Raw genomic sequence first — 25220 nt, 5'->3', positions numbered from 1 at the left:
GTCACCCCCCTCCCCTTATTTGGTGCAATCAAATAAAACGTCTGTCGTTTCCTTGTTTAAAGTTGGTGTATTTTTAGTCCTTAAAACGAGAATATGTGACTAACGATGCAGCTTCTGTCACAGGGGTGCAAAAACAAGACGCCGGAAAAAATAACATTCGTTCCTTTTGCCAGTAGATGGCGCTATCCCTTAATTTGCAGACTTGGTTTTCATTTCATTATTTAAATACAGAGCAGTCTCTTTTCTTCCTTCCCTCTTTTTTTTTAATTCCCCCACAAGCACCCCCTCCCTTACGGATGTTGGGGAACACGGAATGATCCTTAGAGAAAGACGCCAGGGCAGGAGGTTCCTGTAAAGGTTTCTTTTCCATTTTTGGGGGGGTGGATCATTTTTTGTCCCTGAGACGGTGTAAAAATGGGAGATTTTGGAAGCTCCTATCTTGAAGAACCTGGGCAGCTGCGGTAAGGCAACCACGGCATATGCAGATCTATGGATAATGGTTCTCCTGCTGATGCTCTAATTTATCACTCTTCTTCTCAGGTAAGATAAAGGGTTTAAGGGAATATTTCATTGCCGGATTTATGTAGTCCCTATCAGGCCCTGTTAACTGATTGTCCCTGTCTCCTGCTGATGCATCTGCTGGACCATTTATTTTGGATGCAACAAGGAGATTACAGAGAGGTGCATTTGGGCTGGGGGTGTATTGAGTTTTGCGTTCCTCCATTATAGGAGGAACAGTTTCATCTCTAGGCTGCTTCCAGAAGGTATGGCCGAGATTCGCTTCCCTTCCGTTGCTCAAGTCAAAATGCATTGTTGCTTGAGCTGGGTGCTCAGCCACAAGTGATACATTTTTCCAGATTGCCTTATTTTGTGCGTTAACAAAAATGGTCGAGTAATATTGAAGCAGACTGATAAAACGGGGGTGGTGGGCTGAAGAGGATACTTCAAATCGCACCACCACAGAAATATATTGCATCAGTTAGCATTTTTAGCTGACAATACAGTCTTTTGTAATATTATTCACCCTGTTGTTTATCAAGGTATAGTTCATTTACTAGTAATGCAGCGTAGCACATCCTCCCCATAGAACTGCCTTTTCAGTGGAGGAGACAGCGTGAAAATCACAGATTGGGTCAATTCACCCACTAAAAGGTGGCAAAAAGCACAGCAAGATTAACCTCCTTTTCTTTTCTTTTTCCTTTTCTAAAATGTACCATTGCATGTTCGGTTCCAACGTATTCCTTGCCTTTGCTTTCGACTCCCACATGCCCCCCCCCCCCACTGCATTATGTGTCTCGTTCATATGATTCAGACGATGAGAAACAACAGGCTTTCCCAGCAGGCAGCAAACCAGTGCGGCTCCTGATCTTAATTCCACTCTACGCCCCCACCCCAATTTTCCCCTCTTGAAAAAATAATAATAAATGGGATGGCGATTATTGGGAGAGCTGATTCCCTAAAGTCGGTGATTCACAAGCACTGCCTCTCTCTCTGGGTGAGAAACCTTCTCTGGTCTCCTTGAGGATAAGCAAGAAGATCAATATTGCGGCTGTCAAGGCAACATAGACTGTCAGGTTGATTGCAGCAGGAGGCATGGCCTCAGCTTCCCAGAGCCGATCAAACAGAACTCCTGTTGGCTTTTAAGAAGCTGGCTTTGCTGGTTGAGGTGCTTGGATTCTTTCCACATTCAGAGCTCACAGTTGAGCTCTGAATCAGTGGACAACATGTTATGCCTAGAAGTGGGGGGGCATTCATGGTAAAGGAGCCTCCCTTTTTTTTTTTAGGCAGGAAGTAGGGAGGAGACATCCTTGCTGTTCCTGGCTACTGGGCCATGGATGAGCTTTGCATGTGTGAAGGGTTGAATGTGAAGCTGTGGATGATGCATTTCCTCTCCGTCTCCCCAGGCTTGGCCTTTTGTGCTTTCTACAAGGCATTCATTATTAAGCAGAAATATACATCTCCGCACAAAGGCTTCCATTTCCAGTCCACACAGCCATTTGTCTTACTAAAATCAGCTTCTCGAGAGCACTCGGAATGGAGATTTTGAAATTAAATGGGCACTGAAGGTGTACTTTCTATCATTTAAGAGGGCAGCGGAAGAAAACCTGAGAAGGCACATCTGAGGAGCAATATTTTGATGGGAGAAGATGAACCTCCGACGTTCATTTTCGAGAAATAGACATGATTAGCTAACTGACAGGTAGCCATCTTATGGTCTGTTGCAACTGAAGGTTGCATGCTCCCTTAGAGATAAACAGATGAATTGGAGCATCTTAATGAATTTTGTGGAGTAATGCTCACTTCTAGATGTGGGACAAACACCCGTGACTTGGTTTCTGTGGTTGTTTGGAATGGAAAGCTACCTTTACGGGGGGGGGGGTTGTTTTTTGTTTGGCAATGACAATATTTCTAGGCTTTCTGTTCTCATTCTCATTCATACAACTTCGCTAACTGGGTTGAGGAAAGTGTCATGCAAACACCAGAACTAGGAGAACCAATGCAGAAGGGATGTGTTTCACTTGAACCTAGAGCTTTCTGCCTCTTCCCCTTTTTGAACAGGCCCTAGAAAAGTCACCATGAAAACAGGGGGAACTTTGTCCCCCTTTTAGTTTTCAGTGCAAACCCAATCCTTCAGTAAAAAAAAGTTCCAATGGTGGAAAAAACGGGAAGTGACATCTTTCTAGCAGATGAGGAAATGGCTGCTCCCCTCTTCACTAGGTCATTGTTGGTCATGAGCTATCTGCAGGTGGAGATGGTCCACTCACCAAGAGAATGGCTAATTGGGTTATTCTGTCAAATGAACCTAACTTTTGTGTACCATGCATACATTTCAGACCTGTTGGCCCTTTCTGAGAAAAATTGAATACTTTACCCCCAAGAGGCTTCAGCTATGAGAAACTGTATCACTGTTCTTAGCAAGATCCATACCAGTCGCTGGTTGCCAATTTTTTACTACCGGTTCGGGCGTGCTCACATGCTCACATGCGCAGAAGCATCCGGGCGGGTGGGTGGAGCCTCCAGTCACTGCTACTACTGGTTTTCCCAATCCAGGCCGAACCGGAAGCAACCCACCTCTGATCCATACCATACTTGAATTATTGGTAATCCTTGATTTATTGTTTAACAATTTGAAGTTACGATGACCTTGGAAAATGTGACTTATGATCCATTCTCAAAGTTATGATCCTCATGATTGCAATTTGGCCACTTGGCAATCAGTTCACGTTGATGATGGGTGCAGCGTCTTGTGGTTACATGTTTGTGATTTGCGGTCTTCCCAGCTGGCTTCCAACAAGTACAGTCAGCTGGGGAAGTCAGATTCGCTTAAGAGTCATGTGACTCAATGTCTGTGGTGTTTCACTTTGCAACCACAGTAAAAATGGTTGTAAAATGAAGTCCGGTCGTATGACGATTTGCTTAACCATCACCTAGTGACTGAATTTTGAGTCACAATAGTGGTCATAAGCCAAAGACTACTTGCATAAGTAAAAGGCTATAGAGTTCAGACAGTTCACATCACTTATAGTTTAGCAAACCGTAGTTTATGTACCGTAGTTTTCCCAGAAATAATAAAGAAGCTATTCACTATTTTCTTCTGGATCCTTATTTGGAAATTTGTTCAGGCTGCCCAATTTAGTCCAATCTCCTGGTGATCTTCCATCCAAATACAGGTAGTCCTTGACTTACGAACACAATTGAGCCCAAAATTCCTATGAGATATTTGTTAAGTGAGTTTTGCCCCCTTTTATGACCTTTCTTGCCACAGTTGTTAAGTGAATCACTGCAGTTGTTAAGTTAGTTAAGTGAACCTGGCTTCCCCATTAACTTTGCTTGTCAGAAGGTTGCAAAAGGTGATCACATGACTCTGGGACACTGCAACCGTTATAAATATGAACCAGTTGCCAGGCACCTGAATTTTGATCACATGATCATGGGGATGCTGAAAAGGTCGTAACTGTGAAAAATGGTCATGTCACACTTTTCAGTGCCGTTGTAACTTTGAATGATCACTAAACAAACTGTTGTAAGTTGAGGACTACCTGTATTTGCTGCATTTGACCCTTGTAAGCTTTTTGATGTCAGCCAACATTAGCTAGATGCTACTACCTGCTGTGTCATTGACCTTGAACTTTTATTTTTTCTTCATTCCTCACAACAATACCATAGATGCACTATTTCCCTCCCAACCTTTCATTGAAGATAGGAGGAGAGAGAGAAACAAATATTTTACTTTGGATTTTATGAGGAATCATGATAAAACAGAAATCATGAGCCATTAGTAGTACCTTTTTCTCTAGTACCTACCTAACATCTGAAACCAGTCAGATTTCTCACAAAGTTCCTTTCCCAGTTTATCAATCCTTGAGAGGTCTCTTATAGATTGACTTAACAGCCAAACATGCAAAGCAGCAAAACAATCTGAAATTTCCCACACAGAGGCCAATAATATACACCAATTCTCTCAATCCTGTTTCTCATCCTCTGAAAACTTTACCAACAACTTTAATCATCAATACCTAGCATAGAATCCAGTTCTTCTACTTTGTCAATCTGCTTAAACACTTGGATCTATTTCTAAGGTCCATCTCAAATAGGTAGGGTGCAGCCAAAGATAGAACAATCCCAGGGGTGACATCTGCCATACTCCAATGGTCCTCCAGATCCTTTAAAATAACTTCTCTGCAGACCCCTTTCTATAATTTCTTCATTAGGTATAGACTTTGTAATGTTTGAAGGGACCCGGTGGCCCAGTGGCTAAGATGCTGAACTTGTCGATCAGAAAGGGCGGCAGTTCGGCGTTTCAAATCCCTAGTTCCGCATAATGGAGTGAGCGCCCATTACTTGTCCCAGCTTCTGCCAACCTAGCAGTTCGAAAGCACATAAAAAATGCAAGTAGAAAAATAGGGACCACCTTTGGTGGGAAGGTAACAACAGCCTTCCATGCACCTTTGGTGTTTAGTCATGCTGGCCACATGACCACAGAGACATCTTCGGATAACGCTGGCTCTTCGACTTTAAAATGGAGATGAGCACTGCCCCCTAGAGTTGGGAATGACTAGCACATATGTTCAAAGGGAACCTTTACCTTGTAATATTTCCATTCTTTTAAAAAACTTTTTACAGTTTGCCTTTAAAGCAAGGTGTTTAATAACGTGAGGCCGTGATTATTTTAGAAATGGTTCTCTTTCTGAACCTTCACTCAGCTCTTCTTTTTTTCCCTGTATCTGACCCAGCATACTTAGTTTTAAACATTAAAGCACTACCCTATAATACGTTATATCTTTTCTGAATTTTTTTCCATGTTTTTCAGTAGGATCTCCTCCTAAGTAAGCAGGTGAAGGAGTACAAAATCAGTCTATTCATTTATATTTGAAAGTAGTAATAAAGAAAGTCACGAATGAACTAATGTGATTATTATAGCAATAGCAGTAGACTTATATACCGCTTCATAGGGCTTTCAGCCCTCTCTAAGCGGTTTACAGAGAGTCAGCATATTGCCCCCAACAATCTGGGTCCTCATTTTACCCACCTCGGAAGGATGGAAGGCTGAGTCAACCCTGAGCCGGTGAGATTTGAACCGCTGAACTGCTGTTCTAGCAGTAGCCTGCAGTGCTGCATTTAACCACTGCGCCACCTTGGCTCTATTATGTGATGATTAACTGTTATATATTTAACTAATCTTGTAAATAAGGGAGGATAAGCCTCAAAAGTGAATGGAAGCATAAACAGTAACAAATAATACTACTGACATGGCAGATTGCAAGAAGTTTAAGTGCATCTGATTATGGTTACCAGCTATGTGCATAAATAGAGCTAGAGTTGGTGTAGCAGTCATCCAGGTCATGGTTGTCCCCAAGGTGCCTTTTCAAGAGGCAACTGGACTTTCCGGTTTTTCTTTGATGATGTTTCGCTTCTCATCCAAGAAGCTTCTTTAGCCTTGTTGGTTTATATGCTAGGACTGTACCGGCGACACAGTGAGGCTCTCCTTCATTTCTTGTACTTACTCAGACTACAGTAATACAGCTGTCTAATCTGGTAAGGCTAGCTACCCATATGCTTCATGCAAGGCAGGAATAAAATGACATTTTGATCTGATAATGCCCCCAACGTCACCCATGAAAAGTCTTGCTTGATTCAGTTATGGTTGCACTTGCTCTTTTTAAAAAAAACAACAATTTTTCGCTGCTTCTTGGCTACTTTCATATTGGGAAATGCTCCAATTGTAAAATAAGTTAATTCTGAGCTTCATTGTGATGTGCTTACTAAAGACAAAGGTTGTTTTCATACATCCAAACTCAGCCTTAGATTAGCCCAACATGGTGCTGTTCTCAGGCCAGCTTCATGCTGTGTTGTTTTCTGAAAAAAACATGTAACAAACGGAAGCATTTGACAGCATTGTGGCAAATGGATGACACTTACTGCGTCCAAGTTCTGTTTTCCTCACTCATAACACTTTATTACTGTCTTTCTGAATTATTGCTTCATATATACTTTGACAGTGCTGTTTGACAGAATTAAAATATCAATAATATTAGTTGATATTACTGTTCCGTCACACAACATTATGCATGTTTTACCCTAGATATTAAACCTACTTTTTTCAAAAGCATAGTTCCCCAAATATCTCCCTGCAGCCACAATTGTCTTAAGCTTGATAGCTTGGAAGTATGTCCTAGTAATTTTAAAAAAATATGTGTTCAAAATACATCTTTTAATTCCAAAATAAAATAAATATTTATTTGGAACAGTTCTGAGCAAGGCTAAGCCCAAGAAACTGTTCTGAAAACCTGGACTTCAGCCATGGGGGGTCTAATAAATAGTTGAACAGGGTCAATTATGTATTAAGCACATAACCCTATTTGGGCTATTACCACAATTTTAGCCTCTGCACTATTGTGATTGGGGATGGTGCTTCCTATTCAGGACCTTGAATCTCCTAGCTGTTGCATCTATACAAAATTAAGGCTGGCACTAAACATTATATAGGTATAATATTTGTATTCATTTGAAAATCAGCCAATGCATCCGTATTTAGCCAGTCTCAAAAGTGACATATATATGATTAACAGTGCTTTACTGTAAGATTAACCATTACAGCTACACAATTTTTATATAAATAACAACTAATGTATATTAAGATTTTGATTGTTCTCAGCCCACTTTCTTAATTGGAGCTCAAATTACCCCCTCCCCCAATCATTCTCCTCTTCGTGTGTTATTACTCAAGCTGTCTCCCCCCACTCACTATGTTCCCATGCAAACTTGCTATTTTTTTCTTAACTCTTAAGAGTTTGGGGACTCTGCAATGTAGAGATGCAGCTGTGCGTCTTTACATTTGGGCCTATGGGAAAGGAAGGGAAAAGATGAGGAGGACTGGACACCTAATTAAGTTTTTTTAAAAAAATGTATTGTGCTATATTTATAAATCTGTTAGCATCCCAGAGCACATTTGTGTTTGTGTGTATATACGTATAGACTGTGTGTGTGTGTGTGTGTGTGTGTGTGTGTGTGTGCACAGATGCACTAATCTGGTTGGACAGGCCATTTAATAGATAATTATCAATCAAGTAGCTTATCCAGCATTTATTATAATGAAATGTTTTTTAATATCCCTTCAAAATATTGCAAATGCTCCTGTGATCCAATGAAGATTTCCACCAGGGGTGGGTTCCTGCCAGTTCTAACCTCTTCTATAGAAGAGGTTCCACAAATCTACCGTGCCGTTTAGAACCGGTTCCAGCTCCCTCCCCCCCGCACCACGCTTGCCCACCCACCGCTCACTGATTGGCTGGCTCACCAATCGCCCCACCCACCTCTAAGAGTCCTATCTAAACCTTAAAGTCAAAGTTCAAGTTTGAACACCCCTGAGTTTTTTTTCTAAAGGGTTAGGGGTGCAAGGGTCTTGTAACTTGACAGCTTTAAGACTTGCGTGCTTCAAATGCCAGAGTTCCTGAGCCAACATTTTGGCTGCTAAGCAAGAGCGTTGTTAAGTGAGTTTCACCACATTTTACAAGTTGGCCACTCCCACCCAGTCATATGGCCGGCAAGCCACTCCCACCCAGTGACATGGCTGGCAAGCCACTCCCACAAAGCAGGCCACATTTACAGAAGAGGTTCTAGAAAATTGTACCACTGATTTCCACCTACAGAAATTGTAGGTGATCATGCTAAGTCTCTCTTCCCCCTAAACTCTCTTCCCCTGAAGATCTCTCCAGATTTTCAGGGGCATGTAACTTATCCCCTTCCCTTCTACTGCCAGGTGTTGTGTTCTGCTTGTGAAGGCTATGACAATATTTTATCATGCTTTTCAGGTAAAAATTGCTTCCCTCAAGAATGCTCGGTTATCATAATTCGCAATACCATTGATAAATGCAATGTTTAAAAAAACAAAAAACCCAACAAGAAGCAGAACCAATTCAGGCTTACAAACTAATAGGCATGCCCTAGAGCGGGAAAGAAAGCAGAAGGGAAAGGTAGATGAAGGAGATAAATTTAACACTGCTGGAATAGAGCAAAGTTTATATCTGGATGGCTGGCCCGATTGAACTTTCCTTGCTGCTGAAGTGCTGATTAGCATGATGCTTCCCTGCTTAGTCATACAAAGAGAAATGGATAACCTAAACAGAGGGCTTTTGCTGAAAAGTATTGTTTTCTTTTTCCAAAGCTTCATCTGCTGATCTCATTGCTGTGCTGGGGATAGAAGGAAAGAATTAAGTTAGTGTAACAAAAGGAATCGGAAGCCATAGGGATTATTCTCCTCAGACACTAAGCCAGAAAGGTGCATTGAGCGGAGTATTACAATACCAACCTGCCATTGGAACAGGAAAACTATGAGCCTAATAGATAAATCTAATAACAGGTTGCCCTCAGCTTATGATCATAAGTGAGCCCAAAATTTCTGTTGCTAAGTGAGACATTTGTTGTGGGTTTTGCCCCATTTTACGACCTTTCTTGCCACAGGTGTTGAGTGAATCACTCCAGTTGTCAAGTTAGTAACATGGTTGTTAAGTGAATCTGGGTTCCCCATTGACTTTGCTAGTCACAAAAGGGGATCGCACTGCACCCATCATAAATAGGAGTCCATTGCCAAGCGTCTGGATTTTGATCACCTGACCATGGGGATGCTGCAACGGTCGTAAGTGTGAAAACAGACATAAGTCCCTGTTTTAAAGTGCTGTTGTAACTTCGAACGGTCATTGAATGAACAGTTGTAAGTCGAGGACTACCTGTACTTCCATTTTTAAAGTTGCTCTTCCCTGTTCACAGTGAAGAGGGGGGTGATTTTTTCCCCCTAGGTTGTCATTGGATGATTGGAAGGATTCCAGCAAGCACAGGAGATAAATGAATATCTGCATATAGTGCACTCAAGGACAGAAGTTGGCATTCAGGGGGAGGACATGCTTCTGTGACCCCTATCCTTCAAGGAATATTTGATAACAGAAGAGTGTACAAGGCAAATTTAAATAAAAATGAGATATGCTGACTGTGCAATGCTCAGGAGGCAGCAACGCATTCCTCTTTCATGCAATCCCAATGTTTGTAAAGTATTGAAGGAAATTGTGCTAACTCATCACGTTATCTCAGTAACGATATCTGCAAACATGCCAGAAATGAAAGGATATATATTAACTAGAGTTATGCTTGCACATTATCTACAGCAATACAGGGTAAATCCATCCAGGAACGTATCCTGTTCAGTTTAAATATAGGGGGAAAATACTGGTCGTTTCCAAGAAATTGTAAAATTCATTGATTAAATAGTAATGTAGAGCAAAAAATTAGGGTACATTTTTACAATTAAAAGGCAACTATCTAACGAGATGACCACATCCAAGCAGACCACTGAAAGTACTAAGACTTCAGTGATTTATAGCAGAGGTTTCAAACTCGATTTCATTGAGGACTGCATCAGGGTTGTGTTTGACCTCCATTTGTGTGTGGTGGGGGGGCAGCTTGACGTCACTTGTGTCAGAGGCGCCTTTGGTGGCCCAAGTGCTCTGTCAGCAAAAACAGGCTCACAAGCTTCGTTTCTGGCTGTGACGGCCTCCTGCAACCCTCTGCCAATGAAAACAGAGCCCAGGAGGGCCATATGCAACCACAAGTAGCTCCGTTTCTGGTTGCAATGGTCTCCTGCAACCCTCTGCCAGAGAAAACGGAGCCCGGAAGGGTCACACACAGTCCTTGCAAGCTTCATTTTCAGCTATGATGGCTTCCTGCAACTCTCTGCAAGGCAAAATGGAGCATGGCAGGGCCACATGCAGGTCTCCTGAGCTCCATTTTCACTAGCAGAGACACCGCGGGCTGGTCCTTTGCTGTTTCCAGGGTGGCCCCGTGGGCCAGATCCCCGGCCCTTGAGTTTGACACCTCTGATTTATCGCAAGTGAAGAAAAGAAGGAGGGGTAATTCACAATGTTAGGTTGCTTTGCATTAAGACTATATAAAAGGATTTAAGACCCTACAATTGAAGGTGATGCTTAGCACTACTGAAAAGCTCTGCAAACAAATCAAGAAGCTGCTTAAATAAAATATCTCTTTTTTTGTACAGCTTAATTTAGCAAGCTAATATCAGCAGACTCCAAAATGTCCACAAAAAATGTTTGATATGAAAGACTGGGAAAAATTATTTAATTTTATTGTAGCTGCTCAGAGTCCATTGGAGTCGGACACCTATAATAAACTTTTTTTTAAAAAAAATAGTTCCATAGCAGAGAGAAAAAAATTCCTCATACCTGTTCCTGGCTTTGTTCAGCCAAGGACAACCTATTATTGGCCCAATAAAGTTTGTCCAAAAATGAACAGGTTTACCAGAATGGACAAAAACACAGCAAGTATAACTTTAGAAAGGTAAGATTTCTTTAGCCTTTAAAATTATCTTTTCATCTTAGTAGCCTGTTGTTCTCATAAGATGCAGGGTAACAGAGATGAAACAAGCATTCTTTTTTTTAAGGATAATTTTTGAAGGAAGTATCCTAGAAGATAATTTGCAAAGTAAACTTATGAAGATTTTTCCCAAGATGTAAAGAGAAAGATAAAAAGGAGGGTGAATCAAAACAATAGCTCAGCTGCAGCATTGGGAGAGGAGAAAGGAGAAGGACTTAATAGATAGATACCATAAATCTGGCAAAGGAACAAAGTAGTAAGCGGTAGAGAGAAATCAAATAACAACTTCCCTTCCATATAAGGTATACAAAGATATGTTCAAAGAGAACAAGTGTCCCCAGTGTCATGATAAATCCATCATTATGGGAGGAAGAACAAATAGTGTTAGTCATGAAGAAACTTTACCAGTGAAAGAACATCAAATGAGGGGTCTGTACAGACTTGTAAAGATGGCCACAGGAGTCATTCAGCTTGTATCCATGATGTCTTATCAGTTAACATATCTAAAAATGGAGATTAAATAAATTATAGGAAGGGGAGTAAAGGAATAAATTTATCTTCCTCCAAAGTTTGTTCAAGGGACAAAAGCAATGCAGATAATGAAACAATTTGTAAAATTAGCAGTGGCAGTCAAATATTCTTTTGTATCCTCCGTCATCATCACATGTGTCATATGGCTTTTCTTTCCGCCCTTCCCTCCCTCCCTTCTTCCCTTCCATCCCTCCCTTCCCCTAGTATTACATGCGCTTCTAAAAGTCAGGAAAAATAGTTTTAAATACACATGCAAGACTGCATTGCATTGCCATCTTGCATTTGGAGGTTGAATCACATCCGCTCAATTACAAAGGGTAATTTACAAAGGGTTACATAGCAGCGGTCCCCTTTGTGGCTCTGTAGACCGGTGGCAGCAGGGAGGGAGAGGGGATGGTTTTGTGCACATTTGTACACCACTTGCGCAGCAGCTCAGTCCCAAAAGGCTGCAGCCCTGTACTGAGCTGTGAATCGGGTTTGGTGCTTACCCAGATTTTTAGAGCGCAGATTAGGTAGCTATAGTAGTCTTAGACTGTATCAAATTCTCTCCAAAGCTCTCTTTAGGAAGAATAAACAAGCTTCTTCTTCTTCTTCTTCTTCTTCTTCTTCTTCTTCTTCTTCTTCTTCTTCTTCTTCTTCTTCTTCTTCTTCTTCTTCTTCTTCTTCTCCTCCTTCTTCTCCTTCTTCTTCTTCTTCTTCTCCTTCTTCTTTGTATTATTATTATTAGTATTAGTATTAGTATTAGTATTAGTATTATTAGTATCCCATTTATCAACTTAAATCCCAATGAAAATCAAAACTTTTTCAATTGTTTTTTCCTTTTAAAGATTTTACGATTCTTAATGAACTCTTCCTCCCCCAAGAGTATCTTCTAGTTTTGGTACAAAAGGACTCCAAGGACATCACAACTTTGTAACTTGGAATATCTGCCAAGTGTGTCTCTTATGTGAATTAGACGTTCCCTGATGATCTGTAGAAATGCCTTGGCTCTGTAAACAAGTCTAGGCCATGCCAATAATGTTAATCATGTACAAGAAAATATACATTTCCAGATAAATCAATTCTAGAAGAATATCCATAAATTTGCAGATATGCTCAATGATATGTAAATTGTAAACTTTAATTTTATGGCAAGGAATTGGATAAGAAATACCTTTTCACTTGGTAGGCCAAAATTCCTTAGCAATAATTCATTCTAAACTGCTATGTGTTTAATGATGAAGTAAATTACCACAAATTTGTGTCTGTTTCTAATGTTAGTCTTAATGGAAAGCCAAATAAACAAACAAACAAGAAAACAGATAGTGATAACTGTAGATTTACATATATTCAGATTTCTCAAGATATATCTTCATTTTTTTGCCTAGTCATGTTCCATCAGTCCAGAATCAAAAATTACTCTAAAATGTCTGGGATTGGAGTCATAATGGATTTTATGAACCATTGGTCATTTCACTGTAAATACATACACAATGTATAACATATATCTTAACTCCTTATCCAGACCCTCTCCTTTTTTAAAAGTTGAAACATGATAACTAGTCCTTCAGGTATCTATCTATCTATCTATCTATCTATCTATCTATCTATCTATCTATCTATCTATCTATCTATCTATCTATCTATCTCTATATCTATCTCTATATCTATCTCTATCTCTATCTCTATCTCTATCTCTATCTCTATCTATCTCTCTATCTCTCTATCTATCTATCTATCTATCTATCTATCTATCTATCTATCTATCTATCTATCTATCTATCTATCTATCTATCTAAAAAACCCTGGGATACAGAATCATATGAGAATGCTGAAAAATATCTACAGTCACATCCTACAGCAATTTACACTTTTGGAATTACCACAGCTGCAGCTAAATTTAAATCTAGTTCATTTTGTTGATCACACACACTTGTGTTTGTCTTCAGGCCCAGTAAAAGAATCCAGATAAATAACACATTGTGAGAAACAGTTGTGTTGGTTTATAGCACTAAAATTATATTTAATAAGTACAAATTTAACTTTTAGGCAGAATGAGTGGCGTTTTATAAAATTAATTTTTACTGTGGCCGAGTAAGCTATGTAAGACCTGCTTTATATCTGAATTATTTCCTTTGCCTAGTTTTATAGAAACCAAGGCAACTGGAAAGGCTTTTGAATGTGAGGTAGCTCATCCAGAATGGAATGAGTGAGCTGAATTCAGGTTGATGAGTAAGAATATATGTTGTGCTTTAAGTCTTCATGAGCCAAGAAATCCAGTTTAGGAACAGCTAAAAGCATAACCAAGGGCTGATTTAGTCCTTTTAACCCTTTAGCAATGTATATACATCCACAGGAAGATATTATCTTGCTGAAAAGCCCAATCCTGGAGTTTATTTCTGAGAGAAAAAAAATCTGCTTTGGAATAGGCTTTAAAATATATTAATAGAGGGTTCTCTAACATGATCTCCTTGAGGGGGTTGTGAGCAACTTACAGGAGTCACTAAATGTTTTAACATTTATCAGGTTTCCACAGGTAAAAATGACTACTGTCAATTCACCTCATGCATTTATCCCTGTTTTGCCCATTTCAAGTTGGACAGAGTTGCATTCAAGCTGCAATGCCAACATTTTGAAAGCCCTTGTGATGAAGTTTAATTACTACAATTAGGAGTTAAAGTATATGTATTCTAACTCTAGTGAATCAATTTTATTCCAGGAGGTTCATTTATCATGTTAGAGAATCACAGTACTACAAAGTTTGAAGTATGTACCATATTACAACTTTGCTCATATATATTTAAATCTAAGGATAGGCTCAGATAAATTTATTTGGCTTATTTTACTACTACTTGGATTCTAAACATGTGTTTCCATTTTAAAAGGTTTCAGTGAGTAGGTGCATGGCAGCATTTCATCCTACAAATGATAATTCTGGCACAAGAAATTGGTCTTTTTCCCAGCTCATTTTAATTAAAAAACTGCCCTTTCTTCTCTTTTTCCCCCCTCCCAAAGGGTACTTTATAAGAATCTGCCTAATAAATTCCTCATTAATCCATTTGTCTTATGAAATTAGACAAGTAATAGGTATGGCATGAAGAAAATAAAGCCTAGCCAACATTTTCAAATGTTTTAAATGCAGTATTTTCTATTGAATTGCAAGCCAATTAGCCAGTCAATTTTCCTTCAGATAAAAAATGACAAACTCAATAAAGACCAGCTTAATGTTTCCTAATACTGTTTTGTACTGCCTGAGCTTTCCATTAGCTAGGAGAATAAATATATCACAAAAGGGTTTAAAAACTGAAGTTAAAAAAAGTGTCTCTGTGGAAAAGCAACAGATTCTGATGCATCCACAGGTTTTAGAAATTTGGGCGTGATGAAACCCTGAGAAGAGGGATATAATAGACAGCCCTCCAGTTATTATTTGCTTGTTTGCTTGCTTTTTTTTTTTTGCGCCTACAGTAACCAAGAAAGTCTTAGCAGGTTATAAGGGAAGAGCTTTAGTGATCCTCAACAGTAAATCTCAAAGATAAGTTTGAGGATGAGGGAGGAAAGGCCTCTGTCCTTGTTAAAAAAAAAAAAAGATGGCTTTCAATATCTTATCTCTTTTGGTTCCTAGATGTATTGTTCCCATCTGGGCCTGAATCATAATAAGAGTCAGAGTTTTTGAATTCTTGGACGAAATTCTCTTTCCACAGAATGTCAAACTTCAAATGGAGTTAAGAAAGAGTAAGCAACCTCTATTTCATTGTAGGAATCTACAACAAATGGAGATATCAAAAATCATGACATATGCAGATGTGATATCATGATTTAATTGCCCTTCAGTGCTATGTCCTGATATTACTGGCTCACCCAACTCCCTTTACTTGTCTATAACACATAGAATGTTTCCGCCATACTGAATGGCTAGCAGTTGTTGCTTTTTTTTTTTTTTTTTTGAAATGGGGTGAAAGGCGAATGGAAGAAAATCCACCATTTGACACATATGGGAGGTAGGCTTTGCTTCTGTGATCTATTTAAACGTCTTGGCTTAATTCGGTAGCTCCCAATCATCAAAAGGTTGCCAAATTGTATTCATTTTGGGTGGAAGCACAAAACTTCTTCCCTGTTTCTAAATGGATCTTAGAATATGCCTAAGAAATAAGGAAAAAAATTAGTGAACTTTATAAAAGTGTGATGTATGACATCTAAGTCTTTATTGCAAGCAACGTTCCGGCATAGAACAAAACATGAAAATATCTTAGATGCTAAGTATTTTGTTGGCATTCAAACTCACCTGGAAATCCAGGTTCTGCTGTTATATGGAATCCTATTTATCTCCAATAGGTACCCCATATCATCTGTCCTTTGAAGGAGCACATCTCTGGGCCTTTTATTTATTAGATCTTTATACTGCCTTTATTACTTTATAAGTAAGTCAGGATGATGAACATACTTAATACCGCTTCCTTTTCCTTTTTTTTTCTATGAGATGGAATGATATGGGTGTGTGTAGATGGAATGGATTTAATCCTCCATACTGTATGCCACTTCAAACTCCTGAAGGCAAGGTGGGATGTAATAAATAAGGAATCAGACTGAAAGAAATATAACAGTTATTTATTCTGGCTTGCTGATTGCTCAACATAGCCCCTACTTTTGGGTGGCTGTTATACGAAACCAGTTGGTTACATCGGGTTTGGTTCTATGATATACTCCAATATGAACTGTCACTGATCCTTCACTCTATAGATATGTGCTCAGGCTGCCCTGGATCATCATGTATTTCATCCTCATCTTCATGCCATTTATAGATCAGCACAAAGGCAATTGTGATTGTTGTTAATGTGATATAGTATCCGTAAGTGAAGCTGTCACTTTTTCTGAACAAGTTGAAACTTTGGTTAGGTGCTCCTTTATATGAATTGATAATTTTCATTCTGAATCTACTGAAACGTGGCATCTCCATGGAACATGGAGAATTTTAGGAAATATATATATTTGCAGAACAAGCTTCACAGCTGTGGTTTTATTGTTGTTGTTAAAATATTGATTAATCTAGACGCGCCAGAATGACTGCAAAGGGCAGGAAGAACATGGATTAATCTTTGGGTAGAAAGCAGCCATTTTAGTTACACCAAAGAAACAATGCTAAATGAGCTTGCATATGATATTGCACCTGCCGCATTGCAGGACAAAATGGAGGTGGCTTCTGAAAAATACCTACTTATTTTTATTAAGCTATTGTCAACCATGTCTACAGCAATTCAAATACAATTTCTTGTGAGCAGGAGTCACTAATTTTCAAGGTGATGTACTAATGAATCATTTCTGTAGAATTACTTGCCAGCATGTTGCCAGATGCCAGCACCAGTCACACTTATACCTTTCTTGCTCCTTCACTTCTTATTCTCCTCTTTCGTACCCTACTTCGACTATGCTCCTTGGTTTCTGCTTGGAACAATAACCCTAAATGTACCTCAAGAGTCAGGGCATAATTTTGCACAGGTCAATGGAATTAATGCGATGGGTAGCTTTCTAGGTGGAAATCAAGACTTGGAAAAGAAAATATTCTCAATCAGGTTGGGAGACAAGATAGTGTAAAGGGGCTTGCAATGCAGAGTCATTGGTTGTATGATAGAGAGATCCTGTCTCATAATTTGATAATGTAATCTGACAGCACTACAATTTAATCTGATAGTTGGGCACATCACTGCCCATGCCACTAAATTTTGGACCTGTTGAAGTTTCTGGGTGGTGTTCAAGGCAGCCCTATATGTAGAACATAATAGTGTTCAATAGTTCTCAAGCCATGAGGTAACCAGGGTGTGACTGACTATCTGAAAGTTATGGATTTCTGTACTGGGCAGCAGGGTGGACCAGATGATCTTAAAGATTCCTTCCAACCTCTTCTACAATAATATTTTTGCAATGTAGTTGGTCAGGTTAGAAGAGATGCATGATGCCCACTAAACTCTTCTGAGAAAGTGTTCTAGAAATTCTCAATATTGTTGCATGCCTCTGAAATATATGAATTTTCCACATGTGTTAATATGCTGATTCCCAATACAAATTCCAAGGAAGTTCTGCATTCCATAGGGAGAGAGATGAGACACAAGATACTGTAGCTGAATTCTGGCAAGACTAATGAACCTGGAAAGAATACATTGGTGTGTCCTCAAAATAGGTGCGCAGCCTATTTTGGAGCACTCTTTCAATGAATGACTTTGGGGATACTATAAGATCCAGCTTTGCCAGTAAAGAACCTTTGTATTGGTTTCAGCTGATTTGTATGTATCATTTTTTTCAGTAGAAACTGTTTGACCCATATGTCCCTGCTCAGGATAACCTGGTAACCTCCTTAATGAATTAAGTGAGGTAAAGCTCAATACATGGATCTGCCTTTAAGGATGACCTAGAAACTTCAGCTTGTAGAGATTGTGGCCACTACCATTAAATAAAGCAGCTTGTTGGGATTACGTTTCACTGGAGATAGGCAACATGACACCTTTCAGATATTTTGGAGTAGGATTCCATAAGTCACAGCCAACACAGTCAATGGCCTGCAACATATAGGGAGTACTGAATATCATACTGATTCTGGTGGAATTGCACTTCATACCAACTTACTCCTAAGCCCAATTCACAAAGTTGATACTAATTGCTTGAGATAAGTATTAGGATTGCTTCTCTATATGTGATTGTCCTCATGTCTTGAGAATCTGTAGGAGCTATTCTCAAACCAACCTTGTAGGGAAGATACATCATGAGACATCTGGGGGGGGGCATTCTGTGGAAGAGCTTTGCCATTCATATTTGGCTCTCATCAATTTTACAATCTATTGGTTCCAGGTCAAAACTTTATTCCTACAAACTTAACTTATCTTGTTTATTCTGTTTTGTTTTAGATTTAGATGTGTGCCAAAAACAAACAAAACTTGGACCAGCATCTATAGTTTGTTTTATTTTACTCTGCAACAACCCTTTGAAATACACATAGTATGACATAGTGGTTAGAATTCATTAAGTCATTCACCAACAATTCAAATCTCCATTCAGCCATGAACCATAGTAACCTGATGACTTTGGTCAAAATCACTCCCCTGTTCTCTTTTTTTAAACAGTATAAAATCAAAATTATATTTTAATAACTTTAGCCATAAATCTAAAGCAAATGTGACGCAAACCATTTTATGACTTACACAAGAATCCAAATTAGCCTAAGTACTCCAAAGCAGATGTCTAGTTTCACTAGAACATTAGCTTTTCTTATTTTTTAATTTAGATTACGTTTTTTAATAGAATAAAAGACTACTCTAAAAAGACAGGAAAGTGCAAGGAATGGAAATAACGGGGAAAAAACCCTAAAGCTAAGAAATATATGAATGATTTTAGACCTTCTTTTCAAAAGATAATTACAATCTCCCTTTTAATATTATACAAATCCCTTCAGCCTCTCACTTAATACCTTATATAAACTCCTATTTCAACCACTATAGCCAATTTCTCCAAATAAAAGGCAATCTACATCAAAAGTAAAGTCATAGAGTATTAGCTACCAGTAGTTCATCTGTCAGTCTGTAAATAAAGATGCATATTCAACCAAAAAGAAATCTATCTTATGAACAACAACCAGTAGTGGGATTCAATTTTTTTGTACTACCAGTTTTGGGTGGCGTGACTTCATCGGTGTGGCGTGGCTTTGTGGGCATGGCAGGGGAAGGATACTGCAAAATCCCCATTCCCAACCCACTCCTGGGGGAAGGATACTGCAAAATCCACATTCCCTCCCCACTAACCTGCTTTCCAGCTCAGTTATCCTGTTCAGGGCAACAAAAGAAGATCAGCTGGGAGGCAGTGGAGGCGGACCCGCCTATTTGCCAGTTCTCCAAACTACTCAAAATTCCGCTACCGGTTCTCCAGAACTGTCAGAACTGGCTGAATACCACCTCTGATAAAAACCACAGAAGCCCTCCTCAGTTTTCAGTACCTAACCCTAGTCTCAAGAACAGACAAAAAGTAAATCTCAAAAGAGCTAAGGAAAAGTCCTCTTTACAGTACAGTTTTCCAAAAAGATATCAGGGTAAGTGCCAATCAAATCTCTGGAGACAGGCTGTCCTATAAAAGACATTTCTAAAATATGTAGGGAAACTTGAGATTCCCACTGGAGATGACCATCTGCAACAGGTCAGCTCCACATACCCACCAACTTCTCAGAAGTCTTCCCTAGGAAGTAAAGGTTGGTGACTGGGTAGTAGCTGGCCAATATAACTGGCCTTTGTTAATTGAGATTAGAGTCAGCTGCCATGGTACTGATGGTTCAGGGAGGGTTTTGTTGTTTTTGTTGCTGTTTACATTTTGGAATTTTATTACTTGTTTTTAAGGGTTTTATGCTATATTGTAACCTGCCAGGACTCTGTTTTTTAATTGCTGTGATACAGTAGTATAATAAACAGATAAACCACTGATTATAGCACCAAGGAAAACAAGCCATGGTCTGAATTTTATTTCCCCATAAATATTGCAAAAATTCTAAGAACGTCCTGCCCAATAAGGATAGTATTTTAATTTTTAAAAATTCCCTAGATTAGTAAAGAAATACAGGGTTCCACCACAAAAGCGCGTAGGACAAAATCGCGCTCGACAAAAGCGCGCTGTGACGTCATCACAGCGCGACGAAAAAGTTCAAAAAATGTAAAAATAAAGCGAAAACCTTACCCTAAGCCCCCCAAACCTAACCCTAAACCTAACCCTAAACCTAACTCTTAACCTAACCCTAAACCTAACCCTAAACCTAACCGTTAAAGTAACGAAAAACCTAACGCTAACCCTTAACCTAACCCTAACGCTAACGCTAACGCTCTAAAGCTAACCCTAACCCTTAACCTAACCCTAACCATAACCCTAAACCTAACCCTTACCTTTATGTGAATCGGCTTGCTTTAATTTAATTTTTATTAATTTTTATTTGAATTTTTCGATCTTTTTCGTCGCGCTGTGATGACGTCAAAGGCGCGATTTGGTCGATCGCGCTTTTGTCGTCCGCGCTTTTGACGGGTCACGGAAATACAGTACATTGCAGTGTTAACCATTGTTGTAAGCAGTCATCTTAGACTTAAGGCCACGATGACAACATAGCAAGTTCTTAAATTTTAAAACTTAAATAAGATGGTCTGGGAATCTAAACCTAAAAAAAAAATGAGTTGCAGGTTTTAGTTTGGAATGAGGAGTATTTACTGTACAACCTGCTGAAGCTCTCTTGGTTATAAATGGATGAAATCAACCCAGAGCATGTCTACAGCAGGTGAAGAAAGGGAAGAAGCAGACCACCTGAGTCTCAATGGTTTTCTGTGAAGGAGTTCAGTTGATTTTGCCCTAGGCAGAATTCAGTCAACAACAGCTGGGACTGCACAGCTGTAAAGAACTGTCACGGGCAGCTGGTTCCCAAGGCTGTGTTTTCATATAATAACCATTAAAATATTAGTGGCCCCTGAATAATAGTATGCACTCCATATATTTACAGCAAACACTTCTATTTGGTAAATTTACAGATTTCACCCTTCCTAGATTCTGCTGTTTCCAACTTTACTCAAAATATTCTAGTGATATATAAAACCTGTTTATTTTTCTCTCCTATCAACCCATATGCTGTAAGACAAGGTGGGGAACTACCGTATGTCCCCTTTATGAATTGTAAACTTCAACTCCCAGAAGTCCTGAGCCACCATGTCATAAAAGGTCCTTAGTTCCCCGCTCTTGCTCTAAGGCCTTGCCCTAGGAGTGTTTGAGTCCTATTCACTGGATGTTGGATGTTACTGGAATGTTTTTTTTGCTGGATTCACCATCTTGTTCCTTTTCTCTTTTGTAGTTTTAAGGTTTTAAAATTGACCTATTGTTTTTATCTTGCTTAGTGCATTGTGAGCCATAAAGACAGAATTGGGTAACATCAAATTGAATAAATGATTTTTTTTAGATTTAAGCCCACTAAGATATGTACTTAACTTTCATGCTCATTCCTATTAAGACATGAACTAAAATCCAACAGACATAAATAAAATACACTATACCAGCTACAATAATTCCTCTTTTATTCACTGCTTCCTTTTCCATGTAATCCTAGCCTTCACAAAGTATTTGAACAAGCAGCTAGTTGCAGATCTGGCATCTTTCTCTGTAAGTCATTCCATAGATACAGAAGTATAATGAGACCTTTCCTCTCATGTAATTTACTGGCAGTGCCGTATGTCTCTCTTCAAAAATGTTTATTCTCCTTATGCTTCATTGAAATAACTCACTTGGATGATATAAAAAAAGCAGACACTTAATTTCTTACTGATACATACGCACATGCTATGCATATGTACCTAACTGCAAATCACTCTTAAAAGGACCAAACAGAGCAAAATCAGCCCATGTGCTATCAGGGTTCATTTATACATTAAAAAGCAACAAACTGAGCTTTCCCACTGAATATTTTTAACTGGCAGCAGTAGCAAATCCAGTTTTGTTGTCTAGCAATGTCCCTGCGCTGCACAAATGTTTTGAAATCTTGCAGTATTTATATTTTACATCTTACAGTGTATCAGGGATGTGCAGTCAGGGGAGGAATGAGGCAGGGGAGGCGGGGCCTCACCAGTGTCATGAAGAAAAGAAAAGAAAAGAATAATTAAAAGGAAAAAGGCTAAGGTAGTTGCTGACAGAGTCACAGTGGATGACTCTGCTTAGTGCTTAGCTGCAGTGGGAGGCGAGAGAACTACGGGCCTCCTTTACTCTAGCTTTATGATCACTTGAGCAGAGTTAAGCAAGGGTTAACAGGCAGAAAATTCCTTATGCAAAGGAGGCACATGTTCTCTCGCCTCCTGTAGAGGGCTTTTTAGAGTTCTCTGGGAGCAACTAGCTCAGTCTGACTCAGAGCTCTGGCCTTTCTCTTTTTACATTTTTTTTTCTTTTCATGAGGGCAGAGTTGAAATCCTCTCTGAAACAGCTGGAAAAGGTGCGTGTGTGGGGAGGGGGGAGGAATTAAAAAAGTTTGATTGCATGCAGAACCACGTTGCCTTTTCAAACACACACAGCTGGATAAAAGTATATAAGCCCAGCTTCACTGATTACGTTTGAAAAGGCAACATGGCTTCACCTGCAATCAAAGGCTCCGGAAGGCAGCAGGGGAAGGAGGGGTGTGTGTGTGTGGCAGAGGAGCTGCTTTCAAGCCATTGGAAAATATATCCAATCCAACTTCTGTGTTCGTTTTTGTTTGAGAGTGAGTGAGTGAAAGAGGGATCCAACTTCTCTGTATGCGTGTGTCTGTTTGAGAGAGGGGGGAGGGAGGGAGAGAGGGAGGAAGGAGGGGGAGGGAGAAGAAAAAGTGGGAAAACTTATTTTGCAAGGGGGAAAAATGCTGTCACTTTAAATCGGAACTGAGCATACCTGGCTGTGGAATTCTGGGAGTTGAAGTCCACAAGTCTAAAAAAATTGCTGCCTCACCAGCCATAAAGCTCACCGCACGTCACTGCAGTTTATTATACTTAAACATATAACATCAGGACAGTCATTAATTACAATAACATATATAGTCTAATTTAATTATTTTGTAGGACTTTTCTTTGTGTGTGTGCAACATTTGTTATTTATATATTTAAAATATTTTCTGTTCATGCAAAGCATTAGGGATGGGGGAGTTTGCCCAACTGTACATTAGTTCATACTGTGTAATATATAATAGCAATAGCAGTTAGACTTATATACTGCTTCATAGGGCTTTCAGTCCTCTCTAAGCGGTTTACAGAGTCAGCATATTGCCCCCAACAACAATCCGGGTCCTCATTTTACCCACTTCGGGAGGATGGAAGGCTGAGTCAACCCTGAGCCGGTGAGATTTGAACAGCCGACCTACAGAACTCCAGTCAGCTGAAGTAGCCTGTAGTGCTGCATTTAACCACTGCACCACCTCAGCTCCATATAAAAATGACAAGTGTGCTTGTGTGGCCTTTTAAAGTCTGAAATATGGGGAAAATGATGGATAAATGATTTCATAAACAATTTTATTATGTTATTTGATATGTCAAGTGCAAGAGAGTCTGTTTGAGTTGTGTGATCAATTTAAGCAATCTCCAGTCCTATCTTTCATAATTCCCACATTTTAGGTCTGTTTACTTTTTCTAAATCAATACTATACAGTGTAGTTCCAGTATAAGAAATCTGCTGATGAAAAGAGCTGGTAACACACATGTATATATGCTACTTGGCTCACATTTAGCAATACAAACCACACTGATGGCTGCATGGAAGTGGCCTTCTAATAAGCCCCAGAGGCAATATTTTGTTGAAAATCTTGCTGGAAATCGATTACAGGTTGCCCTTGACTTATTCATTTAGTGACCATTCAAAGTTACAACAGCACTGAAAAAAGTGACTTATGACTGGTTCTCACACTTACAATGGTTGCAGTATCCCTACAGTCACATGATCAAAATTTGGATGTTTTGCAACCGACATTTATATACAATATTTATATTTATATCCGGGCACATGTGATTGCCATTTGCCACCTTCCCAGCCAGCTTACGACTAACACAGACAATGGGGGAACCAGAATTCACTTAACAATGATATGATTCACTGCAGTGCTTCTCTTTACTGTGGCAAAAAATGATTGTAGACTCGAACGCAACCCACTTAAAAACAGCCTTGTTTAATACTGGAAATTCTGGGCCCAATTGTCATCATAAATTGAGGATTACCGGTAGTAGAAAGTGCAGTTAACCTAAGGTGACCAGATTTTCAGATTGGTAAAGAGGGACACCTTTAACCAGGGGGGGGAAGAGGCTTGATTAAAAATTTTATACGGAGCAACAAAAATTTTCATACAATGCAAAAATAGTATTGTAATATTTTTTTTTATTTCAACATAACTACAATTTACAAATATAAATTATAACTGTTGCCAAACATCAAAATTTTGATCACGTGACCATGAGGATGCTGAATGGTCGCTAAGTGTGAAAATGGTCTCTAAGTGTGAAAAATGGTCATCAGTCACTTTTTTCCATGCCATAGTAACTTTGGTCACTATACCACCTTTCTTGCCACAGTTCTTAAGTGAATAACTGCAGCTGGTATTTTGTATTTTGGAAAGAATCTTTTTTTAAATAGTCTAAGACAATTTAAAAAAAGAATCCACACAGAATAAATTGAAGTAAAACATTTCAAACTATTCCACACAGAATAAATTGAAATAAAACTATTTTTAAAAATTCTCTGCACAATACATTTCAAAGTATTGTGCATAGAATTTTTAAAATGGTTTATTTCAATTTATTTTGGATAGAATCTTTTTTTAAATAGTCTAAGACAATTTAAAAAAAGAATCCACATAGAATAAAACTATTTTAAAAAATCCTATGCACAATAAATAAAATATTATTTTAAAATACATTAAAAAAATAAAAGAAAAAACCCAGCTCACTTACCAGCAGGCAGGCACTCCAAGTCAATCCAGAATGATGTAGATGTTAATACAAAGAACTGAGCAAATTAAAATGGTGAAATTAGTCCCAGGGAAATATTTTTCAAAAAAATCTTGCCACCATTTTTCCCACACGAGCCGACCTCCAACCTCCGTGCCCCTCCCCTCCGGGAAATCCAGGAAGGAACAGTCGCTACTACTCTAGCCAAAGTATTTCCTGGAGCTCTATGGTACTGGGTCATCTTTTCTTATAAAAGTAAGTAAAAGGGGCGGGGGGGGGTTCCGTTTTCTTGCTTTAATGTTTTAATATCTTCAATGAAAGTATTGAGACAGAGAGAGAGGTTAGACAGAGTGTCTTTTGTCTTGCCCCAGTTAGGATTTC

At 39.1% G+C, this 25220-nt stretch overlaps 1 protein-coding gene across 1 annotated transcript in view; it reads left to right on the top strand.

Moving 5' to 3' along the window:
• The first annotated feature begins 313 nt into the window (after window positions 1-313).
• SCN2A (sodium voltage-gated channel alpha subunit 2) overlaps window positions 314-25220 on the top strand; it is a 119553-nt gene continuing 94646 nt past the window's right edge. Inside the window, exon 1 of the mRNA XM_087709610.1 lies at window positions 314-540. The gene's annotated coding sequence lies outside the window, so the exon portion shown is untranslated. The remainder of the gene's footprint in view (window positions 541-25220) is intronic.

This window comes from Thamnophis sirtalis, unplaced genomic scaffold (assembly GCF_051295495.1).
Source record: "Thamnophis sirtalis isolate CommonGarterSnake01/CBP01778 unplaced genomic scaffold, rThaSir2_p1.2 scaffold_1, whole genome shotgun sequence".
In the NCBI taxonomy this organism is placed as follows: domain Eukaryota; kingdom Metazoa; phylum Chordata; class Lepidosauria; order Squamata; family Natricidae; genus Thamnophis; species Thamnophis sirtalis.
The sequence above is the reverse complement of the archived record's forward strand: the minus strand, read 5'-3'. Positions and strand labels throughout refer to the sequence as shown.